The sequence below is a fragment of the Ascaphus truei genome, chromosome 6 (genome assembly GCF_040206685.1).
Source record: "Ascaphus truei isolate aAscTru1 chromosome 6, aAscTru1.hap1, whole genome shotgun sequence".
Lineage (NCBI taxonomy): Eukaryota > Metazoa > Chordata > Amphibia > Anura > Ascaphidae > Ascaphus > Ascaphus truei.
Window position 1 is genome coordinate 104,916,236 of NC_134488.1, and position 16,745 is coordinate 104,932,980.

Sequence of the window (16,745 nt, forward strand, 5' to 3'; positions counted from 1 at the left end):
TCACAGTTCACTGTAATATTTTCAAGTCACTTTATTACAGTTTTATTTAAGTTTGTTTCACTATTTAGGGCCTCATGCAGAGAGCAGCGTGAAAATTTCGCCGCGCAGCTGGCGAGAACCTACATCTCGCCAGCTTTAAAAATTTCCAAATTCAGAAACGCGCGAATGCCATCTAGCGGCTGTTCGCGCCAATAACATGGCGCGATTTTCTTCAATTTTCTCCGCCAACTAAAGTTGGCAAGAAGCAGGAGCTCGCCGGCTATAGGTGGGAAAAAAAAATGCGCGATTTTTTTTTTCCCTTTCAGCAGCGCGCATCTCCTCATTTACAATTCTCCACATGCAGTAATGCTAAAAATAGCGGATTTCGCCCATTTCTGCATATGGAGTATAAAACTCTCCATTAAACCTACTTTTTATTCCCCTCTCCAATTTTAAATAGCGCTGCTCTCTGCATGAGGCCCATAGACACTATGCACTAAGTAAGCGCCGACACAATCATTTCTTTCTCTGACAAGGTGCCTAAAATGTCAGAGGTCCCGAGCAATGTTCTGTGTATACCAGTCTCTTCTGTGCTAGTGACGAGGAGAATGAGGCGTAGCTTTACTCTGCACCTTCTCAGGGACACAAAAAGGCAAAAGAAGAGGCAGAAGCCCATTGTGCTCTGCATTATATAATGAAGGTAAGTCCCTCCCAACAGAATATGTCTCCTTATTGGAGTAGATAGCGGTCAAATTTCTGTTCTTGACCTTAAACTCACTGAGCATGTCAGTGTTAGCAAATAGTAACATTTACTGACAATACAGCTGAGCCAAGCACGTAGTTACCTTGGGTTTTGTACAAGGACACACAATATCTTACCCCAGGGGTGCGCAATCTTTTCCCCCTGTTCCACTCTGCCAGCTCTCCCACCCCCCTCCCCTCCCGTCCCCCCGCCTCCCCCCCCCCCCCCTCCTTACCTCGGCTCCGGCATTCTGACACAACGCGTCATCATGTGACCCCGTTCCACGGATAAGAATGCAGTTCTTAGGGCCGATAGCTACCATTCACCGGCCCTTATTAAAGCTCTTCCTTATTCACAAAAGGTAAGAATTGGACTTTGCCATTTCTGCATATCTTGCAGCATGATCAGATTTTGGGCCTCATGCAGAGAGCAGCGCTATTTAAAATTGGAGAGGGGAATAAAAAGAAGCTTTAATGGAGAGTTTTTTTCTCCATATGCAGAAAGGTCCGAAAACTGCATTTAGAATCCTTTCTGCATATGGAGATTTTCAACCAGCGATATGAGCGCTGTTGAAACGTGTTGAAAAAAAGCATTTTTTTTTTCTCCCCCACCGGCCGCCGACCTCCAGCTTCTTGCCAAATTTTTTTGGCGGAGGTAAATAGAGAATTTCTCTCCATGTTATTGGCGCGATCAGCCACTAGATGGCGATCGCGCCTTTCTGAATATGGATATTTTTTCAACAGGGGAGATTTAGGTTCTCGCCGGTAGAAAGGCTAGTTTAAAAAAAAAAAAAAAAGGCGCGTTTTCCCTAGCTCGCCATTTTCACCTGTTTTTAGCGCGATTTTCGCGGGAAAATGGCGAGATTTCAAATAGTGCTGCTCTCTGCATGAGGCCCTTTATCGGAAGTGTGCCGAGAACCCCTTGTGTTAGCTTTTAAACGAGGGAGGAATATTTCGGACACACATTAAATCTGACGATAAAAAGTTCTATCAAAGCACTAATTTTTTAAGTCAAAGTAAACCTGGAAATTTTAGATGCTGCAATTGCTCCATATGCAATAGTTTGTGTACAGGGGACACGTTCTGTCATCCGTCTACTGGGGAGAGCATTAAAATTAAACATTGCATAACTTGTAGATCAACACATGTAGTTTTCTTCCTCAGATGTCCTTGTGGATTACTCTATGTTGGTAAGACGACGAGAATGTTGAAACAACATTTTATTGAACATAAGAGTGTCATAAAGAAGGGTACTGATCCAACGATATTGGTGCAACATTGTGTCCAACATAAACAGCTTTGGCGTCTGGTTGCTATAACAACCGGAGGGAGGCAGATGCGGTCCTTACGTGACGCGCGGCTGTGCTGACGGAGTGCCACACGCTGGCGCCGGGCTCACATTGATGTGAGCATTGTGGTGTGCATGCGTGAACCCCCGTTGCGGCCATGACATCATGGCTTGTTCCGCTTTCGCGCCGTTTGCCAGCTGCAGTGACTCTGGAGGGGTGGGTAGTGGGGTATATATTTGTAAACTTTAGTAACGTGTGTCAGCCCTCACCATGACAAAGACTGCGTGGCAGTCGAAATGTTGGTTTCATTGCTGATTAAACGACTTCAAGAAAAGGGCGTGTGTCTGGATTATTTCTCCTTCTGCAGAGAGGTTCCCACCATCTACTTTATCCAGTGGCAGATTTACCATTAGGCCCAGGCCTAGGGCGGCAAAATTTGGGGATGAAAAAATGTCCGCCCCATATACATTTTCCGCCATCTCTGGCCTATCGGGCCTGATTGGAAGTCACTTACATGTGGTGGCCGCCGCCTCCTTGCTGCCACCCTTCTTCTCCATTCAAATCCCAGTGTCACATGAGGCCATGACGTTGAGTTACCGTGGCAACGCGACGCCGTGCGATGTCACGTTGGTGACGTCCGTGGCGTCATTTGACGCTGGGATTCGAATGGAGGAGGGCGGCAGCGAGCAACGATCTCTAACAGTACCAGTCACTGTCGCAAGCGCAGAACGTGCATTGTTCAAACTAAAACTTACTAAGTGTTATTTGAGAAGTACCGGGGGAAGGAAAGACTAAGTATATTGAGTTTACGCTCTGTCTTCTTAGAAACGATATGGATCACATCATTGACATGTTTGCTGAGCAAAAAGTGCGGAAACGGAACTTCTGACTTAAAAATAAATGGGGAGCACATGAGTAATCTATATTTTATATTTAATCTATATTTATATGTGTGCGGTATATTTAATTTTTAATCTACAGAATACGTTGATTTTTAATGGGGCCCTGAAAGAAATCTGAGCCCGGGGCCCGCTCATGTGTAGCTCCGCCACAGATCAGTACAAAGTAAAGCACTACGTAAAAACCAGCAGCGCTATACAAGAACATGCAAAACAAAGTTTCATAGTATACATTTATGAAGCACCGTTATACTTGATGCACATATGACAATTGGAGGCTTAATAAGATATTTTTGCATCTTCAGCCATCCTCAAACAGACTGAATAAATGTCATTCTATTTTTAGAACAAAGCTTGAACATCAAATGTGTTAACCTTTTCAGTGCCACAGAACCCAGCAATAAATTAGTTGCAAGATCCTGTAGAAGTAAAGGAATTAAACTTGAAGAAACATGTTTTACATTTGGCACACAAGATAAACAGGGAAATATTATACCCGTAGTCAGTGTTATATATAGTCTTCCATATGCTCTGACCTCAGAAATGCCCAGGTATCATTCAGCACTATGTAAATAAATGATCGAACTGCAATGTGAGTAAGTAACACTAGATGTCACCCTATAGCCACAAAAGACAGCACTGTATCGGATTACTCATTATACATACCCTTTTACAACAACAAAAACCACTATATAACAGAGCTTTTAAATGAATAAAAAGAGAAGTGTTTCTATTGTGGCATTTTTCCTCTTTCTTTATTCCTGTAACCATCGCATCCTTGCAGAAAAAAGCCATCAGCTGTGCCTGACAGTCCCACAATGCATTGCGCTCATCCTAAATACAGATTATGAAAAGCATAAAATATATAGAAGAGATAAAGAGCAAGATGGCAATAGGATTCGGATATGTTTGTTTCATGGTATTCTATCTGTCTTGCTTTATTTCTAAATTGTAAACAATTTCCCTTTTCAATATGGTGAGTAGTTAAATGTTACTTAAGTATTGCTATTATTATTATTAATAATTATTAATAATAATAATAGTTATCTTTTATTTGTATGGCGTAAACATATTCCCTAGTGCAGTACAATGTGGGAGGGAGGGCGGGCAATATCATTGTATAACAAAGAGAGTGCTGTCATATAAGTTAAGACAAACTGAGACAGTAGGAAGGGGGTCCCAGCTCCCGAGGAGCGTACAATCAGAAAAGTTGAGGATTGGGGGCACAGGGATAGTTTGTGTGTGGGAGGGCTGCGGGGGGAAAGTTGCTCTGCGTGGGTTTAGCTATGAACTTTGTGACTCAGGAGTATGCCGTTCTAGGATAAAAGTAAAGTTGGGTCCCTGAAAACGTCTGTTTTTATGTAACTTTGAAATGTATATATATATATATATACAGTATATATATAGCCGGGGAGCTCGTGCATGGGGCAGAATCCCAGAGTTAGAGGGAAGCACGGGAGAAGTCTTGGAAAAGGGAGTGAGCGGGAGTAATGAGAGGGGTGGAGTGTCAGGTCCGGCTTGATGGTGGTGTCGTCGGTGCCCCTGCACCGAGCCCCGTGGTTACAGAGCTGCCGCGCTCTTCCCCCCAATGATTAAATGGATTGCTGGGAGAGAGCACGGGGCCTCCGTAAGGCCCCGCTCACACAGCGCGCTACACGACGTGCGCGTTCGTCACTGATGCCTGGCGACCGATGGTAGTGTTCAGTATTGAAACTACCATTGGCTGCAAAGTGCGGCGTCGACGCTGCTGCAGTCGCGGGAGTCTTTTTATCTGTGATCTCCGGCTGCAGCAGCGTGACGTCAGTTTGTGTATGGGGGGCTTGGGGCTATTTGTATATATATTGGGGGGCTTGGGGCTATTTGTATATATATTGGGGGGCTTGGGGGTATTTTTATATGTATCGGGGGGCTTGGGGGAATTTTTATATGTATTGGGTGTATTTTTACATGGGTTGGGGTATTTTTTATATGTATTGGGGAGGTTTTTTTTTATATGGTGTGTGTGTGTGTGTGTGTGTGTGTGTGTGTGTGTGTGTGTGTGTGTGTGTGTGTGTGTGTGTGTGTGTGTGTGTGTGTGTGTGTGTGTGTGTGTGTGTGTGTAGTGAAAAATGACACCTACGTATCTGGCTTGTGGTATCTGTTGGATATTGGAGTCTTTTAATGCAAGTAAGAAAGTAGGTACATGTGTAAAGTAAGAAGGAGGGGAAATGAAAAGTTCTGTTTTTAACATCTATGAGTAAATAGCAGAAAGATAATTACCGATGGTCACAAGAAGGCCATGAAAATATTCAGTATTTTAATAATCTCGGACACAACAGTTAAAGCAGGATAACATGTGAAATCTTCCTCTTTTTTTAATAAATCAGTTCTGTAGTATTAGATCATTACTGCATTAAAAAAAAATATTATTCAACTATTAATGCCATTTTTTATGAGTTTTACACCATCCTTTGATTTCTAAAGCAGGTTTAGCCCACCTCCCAAGCAGTGCAAGATCTTTGCAACACTTTCCTGTTTGTGATAATTTGTTGTCCATATTCACAGCAGTTTGAGCTGCAAACTGTAACAATACATAATGTTACTTTGTATAAGGATACATGGTAGCTGCTGAGTATTATGTTAGTAATACCAAAAGGATTTTTACAGATATGTAACAGGAGCCCCAAACGATTGTCAGCTCGGGTAAGAATGTGGAATTATACATTGCCACATGCTTTACATATACAAATAAGAAAGAAAGAAAAAAGGGACGGGGGAGGGTGCAGTGTTGCTGCTTTAACTGAAGTTGCAAGTTACAGCTTAAAGTATTGTTTTATGGCAGGTTAAACCAGTGACCCAGTGGTTTTCTGTTTATCTAGAAGTTATGTTATCTGGGGGGGAGGGGGGGGCAACTCCTTGTTTAGGAAAGTGGGGGGGGGGGTTGAAACTGGGAGTCTCAAATCTTTCTGACAGTAGAAATAAGGAAAAACCCTTTTAATAGAACTTTCAAAAAACCTCCTTAGTTTTCTGGGAACACCAGAGCGTGTGGCCAGGGAGATATTCCCCGACTGTGTATATTTACTAAATAGGACATCGGGATATGACAACGATTCGCAAGAATAACAAATATATCTTTGCAACATTTGAGATCTGGCAAATTAAATAATGCGAATAGTAGAGAGAAAGAACTCAGCTAGTTAGCACTCTATAACCAGACATAGTGTAACATCGTGATCAGTTAAAATGACCTTTATTAATCTCTAGGGTAAACTAAAGTGGCGCGCACATAAGGACAGTACAACATATACAATCTTGCCTTGTATACTATAGGGTCACAGGAATAAGGTGCTAAAATAAGCATACCAAATTGCAATCCTGAATAATACCGTGAGTATTTGAGATTATTATTTAGCTGGACCACCCATTGTATAGCGTAATAATGTTAAACAATCCACGAGTCTGAGGGCGCAAAGGTCTGATATTTGTTTGTCTCTCAAACGTAGGAGTGAGCTGGTGAAAAATAGTCTATTTGCATACGGCAAACTCACCTGAGCACATTGATATGTGTCACGTTATTCTAGGAGCTACAGGGATAAATATGCAGGACACGTTTCATAGTCATGCATTTTTTGATTGAAAAGAAAAGCTATTTTTTCTCCTCAAGGCAAAAAGGTGTCAGGATTGATATGGGAGGGGGGTGGGTGGGGGGTTAAGGACTGTTCTGCCAAGAAAATTACTTGTTCAAGAGATTGATTCGGATTGTCGATCTCAGCCACGAGTGCACACATTAATAACACCAACACCAGTTGTTATGAGTAAATATAATTTATTGGGTACTTAGCTTCGGATATATTTCAGTGTTCTATGGCACTCAGGATACCACTCATGATGTCATCAACAACCAGGGGGCTCCCATAATCGGTTAAGATGAGCTGCCTGGTCAATGTACAAATGTACAGTATCAGGGAACACATCCAGGCATTCAGCCAACATCCCAGTTAAGGATGCAAGGGAGTCCAGCTATATCTCGCCCTTTCTCATAACAATTATCCTAACTGTTATTTTCCATCAGTATCCTGTTCACAGCAAAATTACAACATTTAAGCATGTCTGTAAGAGACAAAAGTGAACCCATCATGCACATTGGCCATCAGAAACACAATAAACTCCACTCTCATTACAAGGACATGCCCAGAAGGTGGGTTTGTCCTGTCCTCAATGCAGAGGATTTTTAGAATAAAAACCATGCATTTACGACATGAATTTAGAATTTGACAAAAGGTGTGCTTCGCTGTCAGACACGTGAATTCTCATCTTTCATGCACACACAACCTCTTTGGAAGGAATCAGATATTGTTAAGTGGTAACGTATAGAAATCCTACTTTTACCCTTTTATTTTAATAAACATTTGCATATATTGTATGGTATGTTTCTAGTAATATTATTTTCCTGTAACTTAGCACTGTACTATTTTTGCATATTAAATAAAACAAATGTATAAGTTATGTCTTTGGTCTTTAATTGGATAGAATACAATTCTTTTTTCACCCACACGCCCCTTATGTGGTTCTACCTGTAGAGTAGAAAAAGCAGGATATTCAGCGCTCGTGCTGTATAGAAATATGGATAGTCCCTTTGCAGCATGCACATAGAGCGTCTCCCCAAGAGCTCCTACTTCAAGGTGATCCCCCCTGAAAAGGGGGGAGGGCACCCTGCAAAAAAAAATGAAAAAAATGCACAAATGCGCACCAGGGATTAGTAATAGGTAATTTATTAAAAATGTACACAGATACTGAGGGGATCCAACCCCACCTCAGATGAAAGGCTAAGCAGCTAAAGCTCAGTATTATTGGAGAGTACCTCCAATGCTAACTAAACCCTAAGCTGCATAGCATACAGTTTACAATAAAAATGCATATAAAAATTAAAACATGAAACATACATGCTTCGTCACGTGGTGCGAAATGCGTAGAGGTCACGACAGGCCATCCTGCGCGTGTTTGCTAGCAAGCTGTGACGGAGCCTGCAGGAGACAGCAGCATTTTTTTCCATCTTCGCGGTGCCGAGATCCGGATCCTCTGCAGTCACCGCGAGCCTGCTTTCTGTCTCAGTGTGAGTGTCCGTCTCCCCTTGCCAGTTGTCAATCCTATGGCGGTTTAATCACAAATCGTTAGTTAGTTTTCTTTCATGTTTTAATTTTTATATGCATTTTTATTGTAAACTGTATGCTGTGCAGCTTAGGGTTTAGTTAGCATTGGAGGTACTCTCCAATAATACTGAGCTTTAGCTGCTTAGCCTTTCATCTGAGGTGGGGTTGGATCCCCTCAGTATCTGCGTACATTTTTAATAAATTACCTATTACTAATCCCTTGTGCGCATTTGTGCATTTTTTTAATTTTTTTTGGTTCTACCTATATGTTATTACAGTGTTCTATGTGTGGTATTGTATGTTTATTGATTCACTTTTGCATATATTAAATTACCCTTTTTTGGTTCTATACCAATGATCGGATTTCTTTATATAGGAAGTGCTGGACTATTCAGTATTGTGTCTTTAATTGGATGGTTTGAAGAGAGCAATTACATTTTTGGACACATGTTGCTACACTAGATTTTGGTGAGTTAATTACATATATTTCTTTGTAAACTGGGACCAAAAACCCTGCAAGTACAACTTGACATACATTTTTGGTGGTGGAAGCATTAAGGTTATATTTGTGATGGATTGAGGGGAGATATAACTAATTTGAGGGACTCTGGGGGTGACAAGTGGTCCAGCTAGATAGCAGTGTGTATTTATTAACCCTTGTCACACATACCAGTCACACGCTCACAGGTGTGCCGTTCGTGACACTGTTACAAGACTATAGACCTGGGGAGAGGTCAGGGGTGGAGAGGTAAATGTGGTTATCAGCAGCATAGAGCCTTTGATACTGTTAACCATCCATTACTTCACACTGTCCACTCCCTTGATGTTCTGGAAAAAACCTTTTGCTGACTTTCTTCCCACTTTTCTCGTTGTTCCTTTAGTGAGAAGGAGCGGCTCAGTGAGTAAAGACACTGACTCTGGCACTGAGTTTGAAGCGGGGGAACCTGGTTCAGTTCCTGGGGTTGACTCCTTGTAACCGTGGGCAAGTCACTTTATCTCCCTGTGCCTCAGGCATCAAAAACCGTAGATTGTAAGTTCCACAGGGCAGGAACCTGTGCCTGCAAAATGTCTCTGTAAAGCGCTGTGTAAAACTAGCAATGCTAGTTATACAAGAACTCACTATTATTATTGCAAACTCATCTTTTTCCTTTATTGATCTATCTGTTGGAGTACATCAAGGCTCAGCTCTGGGACCTGTCCTCTTTTTCTCTACCTCAGTGGCCTTATTAATGAATGTGGCTCTAAGTAATCCCTCATACTGATGACACAGCTGTATATATCCACAACGAACCTCACATCTGCATCTAGGTCTCCAATTGTTGTCATGGCAATCTTAAGGCCTTGGCCAGGCTCCCCGCTGGCGTGCTGAGGCGCGCTGAGGCTTAGGGAAAGCGGGTGCTTTCCCTGGCCTTGCGGGTGCTTTCCCTGCGTGCCGTCAGGGGGCGGGCCGGGGGCGGGCCAGTGGCGTCACGGAGCTGGTTCGCCCTCATTGGGCGACCGCTCACATGACCGGCCCTGCGCGCCGGCAAGCGGGGAAATTTTAAAATTCCCTAAGACCAACGCTTCCGCGCGCTTGCGGAAGCGTAGGCGAGCCCCTACTAAAGCCGCTCTAATTGCGGCTGTAAGGGCTCAGTGCTGAGCGTGAGCGCGCCTCCGCCTGCAAGCAGTAAGCATAGCCGAGGCCTTATCCTTCATGGCAGCTGGACACCTCAAATTCAACATGTGAAAAACTGACTACCTTATAATCCCACCTAAATCAAGACCAATTTAGCACCTTTCCATCACAGTCAGTAACACTACTATCCATTCAATTCAGCAAGCTCTTGTTTAGGGGTCATATTTGACTTTGTTGACTGAGGGGCAAATGGTGAAGAATAGAGGTCCTAAGACAGGGCCTGGGGTACATCAACTGTGTGAGAGTGAGACGGAGACTCACCAGACTTCCAGCAGAGGAAACACAGTGTTAGGAAGAAGAGAGGTGAAGATGTGTAGCACTGCCTCGGTTTCCAACTCCCAATGAGACCGGAAAAAATAATAAGGTGAGCACTCAATTGAGCAACAGATCAGGTTTATTGCAGGGTGGTGCAGCAAAAGGACAACAGAGCAACACGAACGCACCTACGCGTTTCGTGCACTAGGCCCTTTATCAAGGTGACAAACACATGTATTACTGCATGATTTATACTCACCTGTACTGTGCCTTGCGCTACCGGGTGTGACGTCATCGTTCCGCGTCGCAACGGGTCGCGGTGACGCGGCGTACACAGCCATTGGCTCGGCCAGTCAGGTGGTATGCTAACGCTATCTGACTGTCTTTTTTTTCTATTTTTTCTAAAACCCGTTGCGACGCGAGACGATGACGTCACACCCGGTAGCGCAAGGCACAGTACAGGTGAGTATAAATCATGCAGTAATACATGTGTTTGTCACCTTGATAAAGTGCCTAGTGCACGAAACGCCTAGGTGCGTTCGTGTTGCTCTGTTGTCCTTTTGCTGCACCACCCTGCATTAAACCTGACCTGTTGCTCAATTGAGTGCTCACCTTATTATTTTTTCCGGTCTCATTGGGAGTTGGAAACCGAGGCAGTGCTACACATCTTCACCTCTCTTCTTGCTGGCTACTTACCCGGATGAACTGCACGCCCTGGATATCTAGAAGTCCTGCAAGCACTAAGGTAAAGGGCCATAGTGCCCCCACATACATGTATATGGTTACCAGTGCCTCTGTTTATTCTATATTGGTTACTAGGGGGGGCTGATATGGTGTTTTAGTTGTGGAGGTCAAGTGGACCCCACTAGACTCCTAGCCCGTACCTGATAAATTGCCATATTACTCATGGACTTTCTACTGTTATCCAGTATCATCTATATATACTATGGAGGAATTTTGACCAATTCTGATGCATCACAATTATCCTGTTCGAAACACAGTGTCAACTAGATTGGTCATCACTCGAGTCTAGGAGCAAAGTTCACCTTTCCTGTCTTGCCTTCAAATTCTTTATGGGCAAGCTACCCAGCTACCTGAACAAGCTCCTCACCCCTACCACATGCAGCACCTATCACCTGAGATCAGACTCCAAAAGACTGTTCATGGTCCCAAGGCTCAACAAAGTATCCGGCCGCTCCTCCTTCTCTTACCGTGCACCCCAAAACTGGAACAACCTACCAGAGACTCTCACAGCCCCCACCAGTCTAAGTTCTTTCAAATCTAAGGCTGTCACACATTTTAATCTGGTCTGTAACTGTTTCATACGCCCATAATATATACTATCTTTAACTGTGCATGCAATGTCTTGTATATAATGTATACCCTGCTCATTATGTAACTGTATTTGTAAACATGTATTATTTGTCTTAACTCTGTGCGCAGGACATACTTGAAAACGAGAGGTAACTCTCAATGTATTACTTCCTGGTAAAATATTTTTATAAATAAATAAATAAGATTGGCAAGAAGTAAACCAGCAGAGGGCAGTGTCACACAGGCCAATGGAATGGTGGTTGTGGAGAGGAAAGATAATCAATGGTATCAAAAGCAGCAGTAGGGTCCAATAATAATGAATAAGGGGAAGGGCTCATGATTACTGTTGACTTTTGTTAGGACAGTCTCACTGGAGTGGTTAGGATGGAATCCAGACCGCAGAGCATTAAGGTGAGAGTTTGAGTGAGGAAGTCCCACCTGCAGTTATCAATGAGTCGTTCAAGAAGTTTGGATGCAAATGGCAGAAGGGAGTTAGAATGGTAACTGGGAGAGGCAGCATCAAGAGGTTTCTTCAGGATAGGTGTTTGGGTGTTGACAGGAGCACGCATGATTGATCATGGATATAAGCCTGTGTTAGGCTAAGGCCCATAATATAGTGGGCGCGCTTGCTCCGCTGTGCGTGCAGCAGCACTTATTCTTGGCTGTGGTTAGCCAGCCGTTCTATGCTAGGGCCGCGCGCGCGGCAGTGAGTGTGGAGCCGGACGATCAGGGGGAAGACTCAGAAAATAATTTTTTTCACGCCGCAACCGCTCAAAGTGAGACTGCAGTGTGTGTGTGTGTGTGTGTGTGTGTGTGTGTGTGTGTGTGTGTGTGTGTGTGTGTGTGTGTGTGTGTGTATATATATTTATCAATTTATCATTCAAAAGTAAAGAGTAATGAGACAAACAAGTAGTCTCATACCCCTTAGACCGGCCGGTCCAATTAAGAAAATGGCGAAATAGGATCAATCCTCATCAAACAAAGCATTAGGAATGGCACAATCTCAGGGTCAATGTGGACAAGGGAAAATATTTATAGCAGCACTCATGAGCTGACAAAGGCATTAAGCTACAGCAGTCCATAAACAGCCAATATTACAGGTGAAGAAATGGCTGTATACATCAGTTCAGACAGACACACTAAACCATGTTGGTATATATCATGAGACAAGTCCCAGAGACCACAGTGAAGCATGGAGCAGAGAGAAGTAAAGTGATACTTAGGCAAAAAACAGCATCCAGGAGCTTGAAAAAAAACTGCTGCTGATGTAGCTCGAGCCAGACACAAGTGCGCAACCTTGTATAACGCCGTGTGAAATTTGCGGTCTTCAAACACTGTTGTGAGGGGCACTCTGGAGAGGACAAGGACACACAGGCAGCCCCAACGTACGTTTTGCTGTCCCGCTTCTTCGGGGGGCTTATATATATACACATATATATATATATATATATATATATATATATATATATATATATATATATATCTTTATTTGTATAGCGCAATCCGTGTACATAGCGTTTTACAGCAATAATACATGTGACATAATAGGAATAAGCACTCCAGATGTAAAAGTAAACATTAAGAAAAGGAGTCCTTGCCAGAAGAGCTTACAATCTAAATGGTAAGTAAGGAGAACTTACAGAGACAGTAGGAGGTTGTTCTGGTAAGTGCATCTGCGAGGAGTCAAGGTAATTGCATATGAGATGTACAGTATAAGCCAAAGGAGCTATCCAAATGTTTAATTAAAGATGTGTGTTTTGACATAGGCCTTAAAAGGTGGATAGAGAGGGGGCTAGTCGGGTATTGAGGGGAAGGGCATTCCACAGGTGTGGGGCAGTCAGTGAGAGGTTTTAGGTGGGAGAGGGCTTTGGATACAAAAAGGGAGTAGACAGAAGACATCATTTTCAGCAGAACGCAAGAGGCAAGCAGGTGTTTAGCGAGAAATTAGGGCTGAGATGTAAGGAGGTTTAGAGGCGTGTATAGATTTAAAAGAGAGGAGAATTTTGTTAGTAATACAGTATTTAATAGGAAGAAAGTAGAGGGATTTTAGTGGGAGAGATGCTGAGACAGATTTAGGAGAGTGAAGTGATTCTATACCTGTCAAAGTGGCCCTTCAGGCTGTTTTCAGGTTAAAAGAACAAACAAACAAAAACAAAAAACACTTAACCGGATATAGAATTACCCCTTAAGGGGGTAAAGTGTGTTAGTGCTAATCGGGCGCCCGTGCACAAAGACTCCAAGTAAGTAACTTCCCTGAAATGAGGCTCAGTCCCATTACTCCTTCCATCAGCGGACATATGTCCAAAATTTATGAAGGAACAAAAACACAAAGAAGTCAGCTACTGCTGCCCTGCAACTGCTCTTCATCCAACCAACGACAAACAAAATAATAATACAAATCTGCAAAAACTACAAATCATTAGTTGGATCCATGAAACAAAATAGGAGAATTGGAGCTCTCCGCCCTACATTAACTCTGAAAAATAATCACAGTTATTGAATGCACTGGAATTAGTTTCTAAAAAATAATAAATAAAAACAAGGACTGGACTACATGGTACCAGATTGCCTTTATTGTGCTTCTATAACATATAATCTACTTTTGATTAGCTTTGTAGAGCACAATGAATGCTGGGGATTTGCTGCAACTGCTTTTCCTGGAAGCAAATTCTTGTTTATTTTGACATTGTATTATAATCTCTAACGTGTCCTCCTAATTTATTTTGACATAAATATCACATACAGAATGGAATCATATACATCCTTGCAAGTTAACACAACCCCGGTTCCTTTAAATACTTGCAATAGGTCTGGTTTCTAAGACCCAGATTAGTTTAGATCAGGCCTGCACAACTCGTAAAGTGCGAAGGGCCGAACTGCTCCAAGGAAAAATAAATTGGGCCGCACGGGTAAAATCATCATCATCATCATCATCATCTCTCCTCCAGCACCCATCATCATCCTCATATCTCCCCCAGAACCCAACACTATCAACCATTGCGATACTCCCCATCTATCTCTCATACCCCCATCTCTCCCCCTCACCCACACACAATACACCCCTCCACATCAAACACACAATACCCCCCTCCACATCAAACACACAATACCCCCCTACACCCCACACACATCCCACCACCCCCTGCAGCTCACATCCCTCCCCCCTGCAGCTCACATCCCTCCCCCCTGCAGCTCACATCCCTCTCCCCCTTGCACCTCACATCCCTCTCCCCCCTTGAACCTCACATCCCTCTCCCCCCCTGAACCTCACATCCCTCTCCCCCCTTGCACCTCACATCCCTCTCCCCCCCCCTTGCACCTCACATCCCTATCCCCCCCTTGCACCTCACATCCCTCTCCCCCCCTTGCACCTCACATCCCTCTCCCCCCCTTGCACCTCACATCACTCTCCCCCCCTTGCACCTCACATCACTCTCCCCCTTGGGTGGGTGACAGTGACTGGGTGACAGTGACTGGGTGGGTGACAGTGACTGGGTGGGTGACAGTGACTGGGTGGGTGACAGTGACTGGGTGGGTGACAGTGACTGGGTGGGTGACAGTGACTATGACAGTGACTGGGTGGGTGGGTGACAGTGACTGGGTGGGTGACAGTGACGGGGTGGGACACAGTGACTGGGTGGGAAGAGTGACTGGGTGGGACACAGTGACTGGGTGGGACACAGTGACTGGGTGGGTGACTGGGTGGGTGGGTGACAGTGACTGGGTGACAGGGTGACAGTGACTGGGTGGGTGACAGTGACTGGGTGGGTGGGTGACAGTGACCTTGACAGTGACTGGGTGGGTGGGTGACAGTGACTTGACAGTGACTGGGTGACAGTGACTGGGTGGGTGGGTGACAGTGGGTGGGTGACAGTGACTGGGTGGGTGACAGTGACTTGACAGTGACTGGGTGGGTGGGTGATAGTGACTGGGTGGGTGACAGTGACTGGGTGGGTGACAGTGACTGGGTGGATAGGTGGGTGACAGTGACTGGGTGGGTGACAGTGACTGGGTGGGTGACAGTGACTGGGTGGGTGACAGTGACTGGGTGGGTGACAATGACTATGACAGTGACTGGGTGGGTGACAGTGACTGGGTGGGTGACAGTGACTGGGTGGGTGACAGTGACGGGGTGGGACACAGTGACTGGGTGGGAAGAGTGACAGGGTGGGACACAGTGACAGGGTGGGACAGTGACTGGGTGGGTGGGTGACTGGGTGGGTGGGTGACTGGGTGGGTGGGTGACAGTGACACTGACAGTGGGTGGGTGACAGTGACTGGGTGGGTGGGTGACAGTGACTGGGTGACAGTGACTGGGTGGGTGACAGTGACTGGGTGGGTGGGTGACAGTGACTGGGTGGGTGGGTGACAGTGACTTGACAGTGACTGGGTGACAGTGTGGGTGACAGTGACTTGACAGTGACTGGGTGACAGTGACTGGGTGGGTGGGTGACAGTGGGTGGGTAGGTGACAGTGACTGGGTGGGTGACAGTGACTTGACAGTGACTGGGTGGGTGACAGTGACTGGGTGGGTGACAGTGACTATGACAGTGACTGGGTGGGTGACAGTGACTGGGTGGGTGACAGTGACTGGGTGGGTGACAGTGACGGGGTGGGACACAGTGACTGGGTGGGAAGAGTGACAGGGTGGGACACAGTGACAGGGTGGGACAGTGACAGGGTGGGACAGTGACTGGGTGGGTGGGTGGGTGACTGGGTGGGTGGGTGACAGTGACACTGGGTGGGTGGGTGACAGTGACTGGTTGGGTGGGTGACAGTGACTGGGTGACAGGGTGACAGTGACTGGGTGGGTGACAGTGACTGGGTGGGTGACAGTGACTGGGTGGGTGGGTGACAGTGACTTGACAGTGACTGGGTGGGTGACAGTGACTTGACAGTGACTGGGTGGGTGGGTGACAGTGGGTGGGTGGGTGACAGTGACTTGGGTGACAGTGACTAACAGTGACTTACCTTGACCCGGGTGGGTGCAGGTTGCCGCCGGACGCTTGCTCCTCCTGCCCCCGATATCCCTGCGGCAGCTGCCTGGGACGGGAGGTGGGCTTGGGGGCGCGGGTTGGGGGAAGGGGGGGGAGGAGGGCATGGGAGGTGAGCTCGTGGGGGACGCGAGAAGCTGGCCGCGGAGGGAAGCGGTGAGAAGCAGGCCGCTGGAGGAGCTGAATTATTTAATTATTACTTCCCCCTCCAGCCCACGTTGGGAGCAGGGGGGGGAGCGGGCCCGCAGAGGAGCTGCATGTTGCTTCCCCTTCCGCCCCGCGTTGGGAGCAGGGAAGGGGGAGGGGAGCGGGCACGCAGAGGAGCTGCATGTTGCTTCCCCTTCCGCCCCGCGTTGGGAGCAGGGAAGGGGGGGGGGGGACGGAGCGGGCCTAGCGCATGCGCGCCGGGACCGCAGGGAATTGGCGCCATTTTTTTTTCAAAGTTTTTTTTTTTTCAAAGTTTTTTTTTT

At 45.6% G+C, this 16,745-nt stretch overlaps 1 long non-coding RNA gene across 1 annotated transcript; it reads right to left on the reverse strand.

Moving 5' to 3' along the window:
* Window positions 1–6,773: 6,773 nt before the first annotated feature.
* Window positions 6,774–16,634, reverse strand: LOC142496529 (uncharacterized). Its single transcript, XR_012802035.1, has 3 exons — window positions 16,253–16,634; window positions 7,831–8,034; window positions 6,774–7,600 (listed from the first exon to the last, which is right to left on the reverse strand). It is a non-coding gene; the product is annotated as an uncharacterized LOC142496529 (long non-coding RNA).
* Between the last annotated feature and the right edge of the window lie 111 nt (window positions 16,635–16,745).